Consider the following 9,318-nt stretch of genomic DNA (forward strand, 5'->3'; position numbering starts at 1 on the left):
CTCCCCCCCCCCCCCCCCCCCCCCCCCCCCCCCAAACCCCGTTAGGAGAAGGAAGGGTTTGGTCCGTGTCCGAGCTGATGCGGCATTTTTCACTTCTCTTGGCGTTTCACCGGAACCATGCTGTACCTGACGGGGCGGGAGTTTGGTGCTGCGAGGGCTCGAGCGTGCTACAGCACCTGTAGTTCCAGGGCTGCCTTTTAAGAAGCATAGGCAAAGCAACACGTTGAGGGGAGGCAGCTGCACGTGAGGGTTTTGCTGCTGTGAAACGATGTGCTGGAAGAAGAGAGGAGAAGGCAAGCTTCGCAGGAAAAACAACATGCACTGCATTGCTATTTAAGTGGGCCAGCAGCAGAGTTTATTTTAGCTCAGGCAGTTTACGGTGACTGCACAAAGCAGCTGCTGCTCCTCCAAGGGCAGGCTTTGATGCGGTGTTGGTGCTGTGAGTTGCTCTGGCCATGCTTTGCTTCATCTCCTCGGAGAGAGAACCACAGAGGTCGGCAAGAGCTGATGGCTGTGCAGGGTGGCTAATCCTTCTGTGCCAGCTCCACTCATTTATCTAGCGGCATATGAGAATAGTTACTCTTCTTGCTATAGTTGGTCTCTTACTTTGACTATTCTCTTTCCATTAGAGAGTGGTTTCTGTGAAAAATATTTTTTCCAGGCCAATTTAAAAAAACAAAATTTGCACATGAGTAAAGGCACACAAGTGCTGCTGGAGCACATGCTAGACATCCATCCCAGGACAGTTTCACAGTGAAAATAAGTCTGTTGGCTTGCTATTCTCTCATAACTGTGTTTCCTTTTTCTGGTTCAATGCTATGTACCAAAGCTTATCTCCTTTCCTCTTGGCACATAAAAAAGTTGCCCTTCAATGGAAAGCAGAGGCAGGCAGAACAATTCCTGAGAAATACCATCACCGTGTCCCCCCAAAATCTGAACTAGTGCAATCTCTTAGGTAATACAGATCAGAGTGATGCTGCTTCAGATTTTGGAGGAACTGCTCTCCATGAGTTCAGAGAGAGAAGGATCTAGGAGAGAGAGGAAAAGGCTGTACCAGCTCCTTCCCCACCTGTCCGCCAGCTCTGACCTGTACAGTGCATATACCTGCCTCACACAGTGCTGCCATACACCCCCTTCAGTGCATGAATACATTTCCCCATTACACACTTTCCCCCAGGTTTGTTTCAGTCTTTCTTTACCTTTCAGTCTTTACCTTTGTTTCAGCAGTGCCTCTCTCTGCCTGTGGAGCAATAAGGGTAAGTCTTCGTCCCATTTTGCTTAAAGCTTGACTTGAGAACCTCAAAAGAGTTGGCTAGGAATGTTTTACAGGCTGCTAGAATCAAAGAAAGACCTTATTAAAGAAATACATGCCCTGGGAAGTAGAGAGTCCTCTTAAATAACTGCCTTGCACAAAAGTAAGCACAGCTAGCCAACTGAAAATGCCCTCTGCCTCCAGCCCTACAGCTAAATAGCTCAATAGTTTTTCCAGTTACATACTGCAGAGTTGAAAGCTGGACTCTCATGCTGCATGCCAAGTTCACCTCTATAGATGCGCATAATAATTCTAGGATTTCCTTTTTTCCTGAATATATCACAATTCTGCTGAAAAGCAGGAAGGTGCTTTATAAATCCACGCTTATCTGAGAATGAGTGGCTAGAGGTTTACAGTTCCACACAGAATACACATATACTATGTTTAGGAGGAGATGCACATTTATTTTGGAGATTTTAAAGCAAAAATGTGCAACTAAATAACACTGGCCTGTTTGAGAAAGAACCAGAACACTATCCATGGGAAAATGGGAATAATCATTATTATCTAAAATATAACTGGTTAATGGATTTGGGTTGTTATTCCCCACCCCCCTGCCATGTATTTCATAGAGGTCAGAGGTGGTGAAAATTCAGTAGCAAACAGCTGAAATGATTACATGATGTGCTGAACTGCCCAGAGTGCACTAGTTTTGATCAACCCAAAACATTTTAGGTTTTGCATAAGTACAGCTCAGAAAATTCCAATTCAGCAATGCCTTAGTGGCTATTTTTCTGAATACAAAAAAATCAAGCAATCCTCCCCAAGTCCATCCATGTGTTTGAAAGGTACTAACCTGTATGTACGTGGCAGAGACGCTGCTGGCCATGAGCGGTTTCCAGAAGGCTACGATTGGACAAACTGACCCATACAGACAGACCTCTTGGTCAGAGGGTTAAGCAGGGGGCTTCCCACCAGGCCTCAGGAACCGCAGGCACACAGCCAATGGTCTGATGGGAACAAGTTTGTCAGAGCTTTGTTTTGCAGTTTTCTCCTTGCCTTCTATTGTAGTGCACACTTTTATTCTTTATTGGCCTCATAGTTCCTACATTGTGTACCTGTGATGTCCAGCCTGGCAGCTGCTTTACTTCCCTAGATTGGTTCTCTTCGAGGTGAAAGCTTGGCACTTAAGAAGTTGTAGGAAATCTTACCTCCCAGCTTACTGAGACGAGTGCCGGGGGCTGGAGCAAGCTCATCACTCTGTCCTGTAAAAAGGTAGGAGGAATCAGTGGGCAGTTTCTAAATGAGAAACCAATGCCTTTGTGCTCTTATTTCTGGTTTTGAGAGTTAGTGATACTGCTTGTAACGTATTGTGGCTCTCATCCAACGTCCCTGGAAACCACCGAAAAGGCTCCCATTGACTTCAGTAATAGTTTGATCAGGCCTTCAACCCACAAAGACACCATTGTTTAGTGTTGCTGCCATTGAGGGTTTTGGCACAGTGCTCCGCTCCTGCCCTCAGATACATGTGCCTACTAAGTCCTTGCAAGCAGTGATTTACGTGTGTGATGTATAATCTCTGATGACAGAAAGAGGTTACCTTTTGCCGAATGTGGAGAGACTTTGAGGCTGGATTCCTGGTGATCCATGTGACTATTCCAGCAAATGCTTTTCCTCTGTTCTGTTAGTAAATATAAAATACCTTATGTGATTGGGTTCTCTTAAAGACTTGAGTTTAAAACTACACTGGCTCATTGGGTTAGCAATTGTAGAATCAGAAAACGTCTTCTAGAAAATGCAGTTAATATTTATAAAATTGTACTGGTCAAGAATTCCATTTCCTAAAATGTAAATCTGATTAGTCTCCTAATGTATTTAATCAAGTTTATTCAGCCATATCCTTAGCTCTGCAACAATAATTTAAGAACACAAGAGTAGCCTGTGTATGCTGTGATGCATATTAGCAGTGAAAGGGACCTCAGACTCCTGGCTTTGGACTGTATCTGAAGTTAGGCAGTGTAGAGCCTATGGAATCGTACATTTCATAGCAGGATTAGTATCATTTAAAATAATGTACAACAAAAGAATAAAGCCTGGATGGTTGCTAAGCTACTTTGGTTGGTTGGCTTTAAGGGATCTGTAAGACTTCGATACTTTATCTCCTTGCTGTAAAGGCTGACTTATTAAACTGAGAAATGCAACAAATTAAAACATAGATTCTTAAAACTGGCCTTTTTTGTCATATATCTTTCTGCTGTCTGTTTTTAATACATCTTGTATCCAGGATTAATGTTAACAAACTAAGAAATAGTTTCCAACTGTGCCCAGTCAGGCAAGGGATAGAGACTTTTTATCAAGCAGGGATGCTTTGAGAACAGGGGTGCCCTCTGAAAAACTAATTTTAAAATATTGCTATTCCCCGATAGTAACAATTCTCAAAAAAAAAAAAAAAGAGAGAGAAGCAGATATGTGACTAAAGAGCCAACTGTGAAACTTAAATAGCTGGTGTTTTTTTTTTTCTTCCCCAGTGTTACTGTTCACGGGGGAAGAATGAAGTTCACTTGGTCCAAAAGAGGAATTATGACCTCGCAGCTCAGAGACAGGATGTAAGCTTGGGTGAAAAGGATCTTTGGGTGTTGAGTGACTGTGGCTTTCTGTGCTAAGCTCAGCTAAATCAGTATGTGTCAGATATGCCTACAGGGTGAGATCCCACAAGAGCATAAACAACTACCTTGAGGAGACTTCAGATAGAGACTGAATGCCAGATAGTTGTATCTTGCCAAGAAGGTATTATGCACTGAGTATAGGTTTGCACCGTGTCACTTGGCATCGTCCAGAGATCCTTGAGTTAGCTGCTGAATGAAGAACAATCCATTTTGCAAACATATTATACAGAGCTGCACTAATGCAGCTGTACCACTGCTGGGCTCCAACGTAGCAGATAAGCATGGGGCTATCTATATATGCAAAACATCTCTTTCTCGGCGCCTTTGAGCTAGCGCTGAGGTAGCTCAGCATTGCACAGCACAGACATTATGTGAAACTGCCTTTAGAGCTTTGAGGATCATGCTTTAGGATCTGGTTGTCTGCGACCCATATTATGTGTTTAAGAACTTGAGAGGATCTGTGCTTAATGTAACTGTGTACGGAGCGTCTAAGTTTCATGACTTCTGAGGCTGCAGATGTAAAGACAGTGTTGTGTGTGACAGGGCAAGACTGAAACAATCCATGGCTTGAAAAATTACTGTGAAAAATCTGTGCTGCTGCTTTCTTATATATAGGCCTGGGGTATACATGGATTTATGTCATCCTGCTAACGGAGAATGCACCTGTTTGGCACACGCTGCCATTCCTTCCTTTTTATCTGTTCCTTGCTCCTGAGGAGAGAGAGCACGAAGAGAGCTACAGCCACTCCTGCCCCTGAATTGGTTACTGATTAACCGTATGGATTAGGAACAAAGTAATCTTTGTGAGTCAGGAATTCTTTATCTAGAAAATGAACATATACACAGTGAGTATAAACTCCATTCATAAAATGTTGCATTTTTCAATGATTCTCAGCCACTCATTCCTGATGTTGCACCCATTACAATTAACAGATACAAAAGGAGTATCCTTTACAAAGTATCTCCTTAGTGCTGTCCAGAGATACTCACTTGAATCTCAGGAGCAACATAGCTGTGTTAGCTGTAACTGTGCCTCTGTTAATTAGTGTGCTAATGTCAGATTGGTTTTGCGCTTACCTTGTTTGTCCTTGTGAGGAATAAAGTTTAGCTCATGCTCAGTAGAATATTCTTACTGCAGTTGTACTCTTTTAAACTTCCTAAAATGAGAAACAGTTATCAAATGTGTAATTTTTAACTGGCACAGTGGGATCCTGATGTGTCTTGTGGCCGATGTTAGCTGTGTGGCCCAAGCAGAGCTTCCTTGGCCAAACAGAGATCTGTCATGTAACAACTAGCCTGTATGTATAAAATGCAGAGCCTTTGTGAAGCAGGATCTGCATCGTCATATCCCAGAGTAAAGGTTTTCTTTTCCATATCAGAGCCATGGAAATCACATATTTTGTCTTGGTGACTTAAAACAAAAAAAAAAATTGCATTTGTTTTTCCCCTGTAAAATTAAACTTAGCTCAATTTCTCTTCCTCAAAATGTTTTACACTTTTTTTTTGGCTGAAGGTATTCATTAAATTCACAGGAACTGACATGTAGCTCTGAGTGACATAAAAGGGCACTTCTAAGGAAATAACCAATTCATGTACAATGTTTTATCTTTTTTTGTCCCATATTACTTTGCTTGCTGTAAATCATGGTGTAGCCTCCTCCCAGACAAGCTCATTAAAATCCCCTTGGAATTGTGCTTGTGTTTAAAAGTGCTCTTGATACCGTTTTATGTCAGAGAGAGAGGGGGATGGAAGTGGAAATGTGCCACATGAACAAAGTGTTTAGCTGGGAAGATAACACTGATGATTAGGCTGTGCAGCCAGAACTGGTGTTAACTGCACGTGTATCCTTTAAGAGCTTTGAGAACTGAGCTCCAGATAAATAATTTTTTTCCCCTCTCATTGTTTTTATACCAGAGAGACTTGAATCTTCTCTTTTGCCAGTATAATTTCAGTGTAACTACACAGAAATCACTAGATGAGAGTAAATGCAGAACACTGCCTCTGCATAATCTTAAAAACAGTTATTACATGATCTTCAATTTTTCAACTCTTCTCTTAGAGTGCCGGTGTCAGTGCTATAAGGCTCGAAGAACTTCTCATGTACTATATTCCAGGTCAACACTTCTAAAGAAAGCAGCAGCATTTCATCATCAAAGCTATGTGGCCATCAAAAGATTGGTGCAAGTTCCTGCTCAGTGTTCGGGTGTTTTTCCCATTAGAGATGACCTTGTGATTAGCAAACTGGTAGGTCCTAGTGAACATGAGTGTCTGGGATACCTTTATATAAAACCACAGTCACTATTGTCACTGGATTATTTTTGAGCAATGAGCATATCTTCCTGTTGCAGCATCTGTTTAACTAGAATGTTTCTTGAAAAACATTTTGATTGTGATGTTTTGGAAAATTATCAGCTACCAGCTGTGAATGTTAAAAGGCTGAGAACACAGAGGGGAAATAGTTTGCATGAGAGCATGTTTACTCCTAGTAACACCTGGCTTGTTGGATAAATGTAAGCTTATTCATACTCTAATAGAGGTTTTGCAGTAAAACTGCAGTCCTCTTAGTGGTGAGCTCAAACTGTAGCATAAGTACAGAAAGCAAGAGACCTGCTTGGAAAAGAGCAAAATGCATGGCCAGATACTAGATGCAGAACGGGAGAATCTGAAAGGTTTAGGGTACCAAAAATTTGTTTCAGAATGGAATTTTGCAGACAGTTTTGCAACACTGTGAACAGCCAGTCATCTTGGATGCTTAATTTCAGTGGAGCAGTAGGGGGAAAACAAAAACCAACAAAACAAAAAAAACTTTCATTGAACTGCTGGGTTCAGTAAGTTCTGTGCATTTAGAAATCTATGTTCTCAAATGCTGCCTAAAATAGCATATTTTTTTATGTATACTGGCATTACCTGCAAGCATTAAAATACTATGAGTATTGCCCCAATCATGAGGTTGGGCCTCAGTGCTAGCAGACAGTAGCAATAAGATATACAGCCATGATTTTTCACTTGTAAGTGGCCTAGGCTTGTGACAAGAAACACAATTTGGGATGATTCTGTTAACATTCTGAGTAGGATTCAAGGACTTTGGAAAAATGTAGCAGAGCCAGTCTCCAAAGAAGTACTCTCAGACTTTGCTAAAGAGACAGATCAGGCTGCAGTGCTGTGGGGACCTTTAATCCATGTTTAGAAATTCAGTAAGACTTGATGTGACCAAGATGAGCAGAAGCCACTTAGAGGCTCTTGAAAATTTTACCTATCATGATGAAGACAGTAATTATGAATGTTAAATATTGCCATTAAATGTTGTTGTTAAATGTTGTTCTTTAATAATAAGCCTCTCAAATTTCAGACCAGTCAGGTCTGCATATATATAGTGGACAAAGGGAAACTATCACAGCTGCTCCTTTGTTTTATTCAGTGTTGATTTGGATGGTGTCCTCAGAAGGCTTCTGTGTCCGTAAACTTCCACTCCTCTTGCAAAGCAGATGGTCTCACCACGCTGCCTGCCCAGCAGCTCTGTACCTGGGGACGCACTGTCCCCACACTATGCTGGAGCATGTGCTGCCAGACACAGTTATGGGCCAAAACTATGCTAGGAAGCATGGTAACACTTCGACAATATGGATGACTGCAAAACAGTGGATGAGCGTGGTGCCTGACCATGTAGTTACACAGCTATAGGGTTTGTGATATCTATAGTTCTCTTTCATACCTCCTGCGCTGGGGAACAGAGCCTCTGTCAGCTAGCAGGGCATCACATCAGTGGCATCTGCATGCTGGGTGCAGCAGCTCAGGGAATACATTGTGCACATGGTACATAAAATCCCTGTAGGATCCTCAAACTCCTGTGCTTTCTGAAAGTGGAACAGCTGCAAGAGCTGGGGAAGGAGCTCCACAGACCTCTAGCCAATGTCCCAGTGTTTTAGCTGCACTGTTGCTCATCTTGTCTGCGGGAGACTGGGTTGACTCCAGCAGAGGGATTCAGAACTAGACACTTCCTACTTTTCTCTTGGAACTTCGTTCTGTTCTTAATTAACACATCGGTGTTTGGGCCAGACCCTAATTGCACAGCTCAGTGGTGCTGTCATTGTCCTGGCACAGGGCTCCAGTCAGTGCTGTGGCTGAGACGGAGGAGGCAGGGAGGGCAGAGAAGCGCCGACTCCAAGAGACACTTCAGAGGGAGGCAGAGCGTGAGGCCAGAGTCACTAACCTGACTCATAAGGAGTCCTAAGCCAGGGTGTGAGGTACTACTCTTCAAATTTGGGACTTAGCTATAGGTGGCTATATGAAGCTTGCTCGCATAGGCTCCTGCTAGGCACCCATAAGGACTGGACTTTGGGTTAAGCTTCAGTTGTCTGTTGTGGCCAGAGAGAACTGAGAAGCCCAGAAGGCTTGATGGTTCAATTCTGTCACTGGTGTTGAGGAGATGAAGGCTTAAATCCTTGCTTTTGCGTCTGTTTCTTTATGCCAAGCAGAAGGCTTCATTCTCAGGTAACATGGAGAAGAGCAAGTGGCTCTCAGTTGTGACAGGCCTGTCCTCTTAGCAAGAGCTGAATATGTAGCTCAAATAAAAGCAGAAGCAGCACAAAACAAAGAACTTCTTTCAGAGTAGACACGACATTAAATCACTGTTGTCAGATTTGGGGGATGCCTCAGAGGCAGGGAAAACAGACTTACAAAGTAACTCACTGAACATGCACGCAAATTGGCCACCTCTATCGTTCAGGACTCAAAGCATGCTTCTCAAATGTTTTGGGGTTTGGAGGGTCTTGGTTTTAAATACAGCCCATGTCTAATACTCTCTAATTGGCTTTAAGCTTTTTTTTCGTTCCCTGAATTTTACAAACCCCTTCTTCCTTTTCCTTTCTTGGCTACAGGAATTTTGCACTGTGAAGCAAAAGGTCCCAGGCTGGGAACTTGTGCTTTGACACACCCTGCATGTCCTGTGACATGAATGTTACGTGAGCAAAAAGGAAACCATTTTTGTGTCATTCAGCACAGTTAGCAACCATTTGTGCTGCTGGCAGCACAAACTTCTACCTGTTGCCACCTAAGAGCAGGAGGAGCTGGATGACGAGGACTCTCCCTTTTCTGAAGAACCTCAGTTTACAGAGCAACATGAAACGCTCAGGTGAGCGGGACGGATTCTACTGGAAGCCCCACTTCCAGCTGTGCCGAAGGCAGCAGCATGTTCAGGCCTCCCTCGGATGGCTGCGAGCCAGCAAGTGCCGGGCGCAGTTGGGAGTTGCACAAATAGGTGGAAAGATACTCTGTGCTCTGAAGAGGTCTTTGACCCGCGTTTCATCAGGTGCTGTTCTCTTGTACCACAGGCCGAAGACCTTTGGCGGTTTAACCTCCTGGTCAAGGTGGGTCCCATCAGAGCAGGCCGCTAGCTTGTGA

The 9,318-nt window shown here is 43.2% G+C and overlaps 1 long non-coding RNA gene across 1 annotated transcript in view; it reads left to right on the top strand.

The window, feature by feature from the left end:
• The window catches only part of LOC127015981 (uncharacterized), a 34,806-nt gene that overhangs the window by 1,266 nt on the left and 24,222 nt on the right, over positions 1-9,318 (top strand). The window lies entirely within an intron of this gene.

This window comes from Gymnogyps californianus, chromosome 4 (genome assembly GCF_018139145.2).
Source record: "Gymnogyps californianus isolate 813 chromosome 4, ASM1813914v2, whole genome shotgun sequence".
Classification (NCBI taxonomy): Eukaryota; Metazoa; Chordata; class Aves; order Accipitriformes; family Cathartidae; genus Gymnogyps; species Gymnogyps californianus.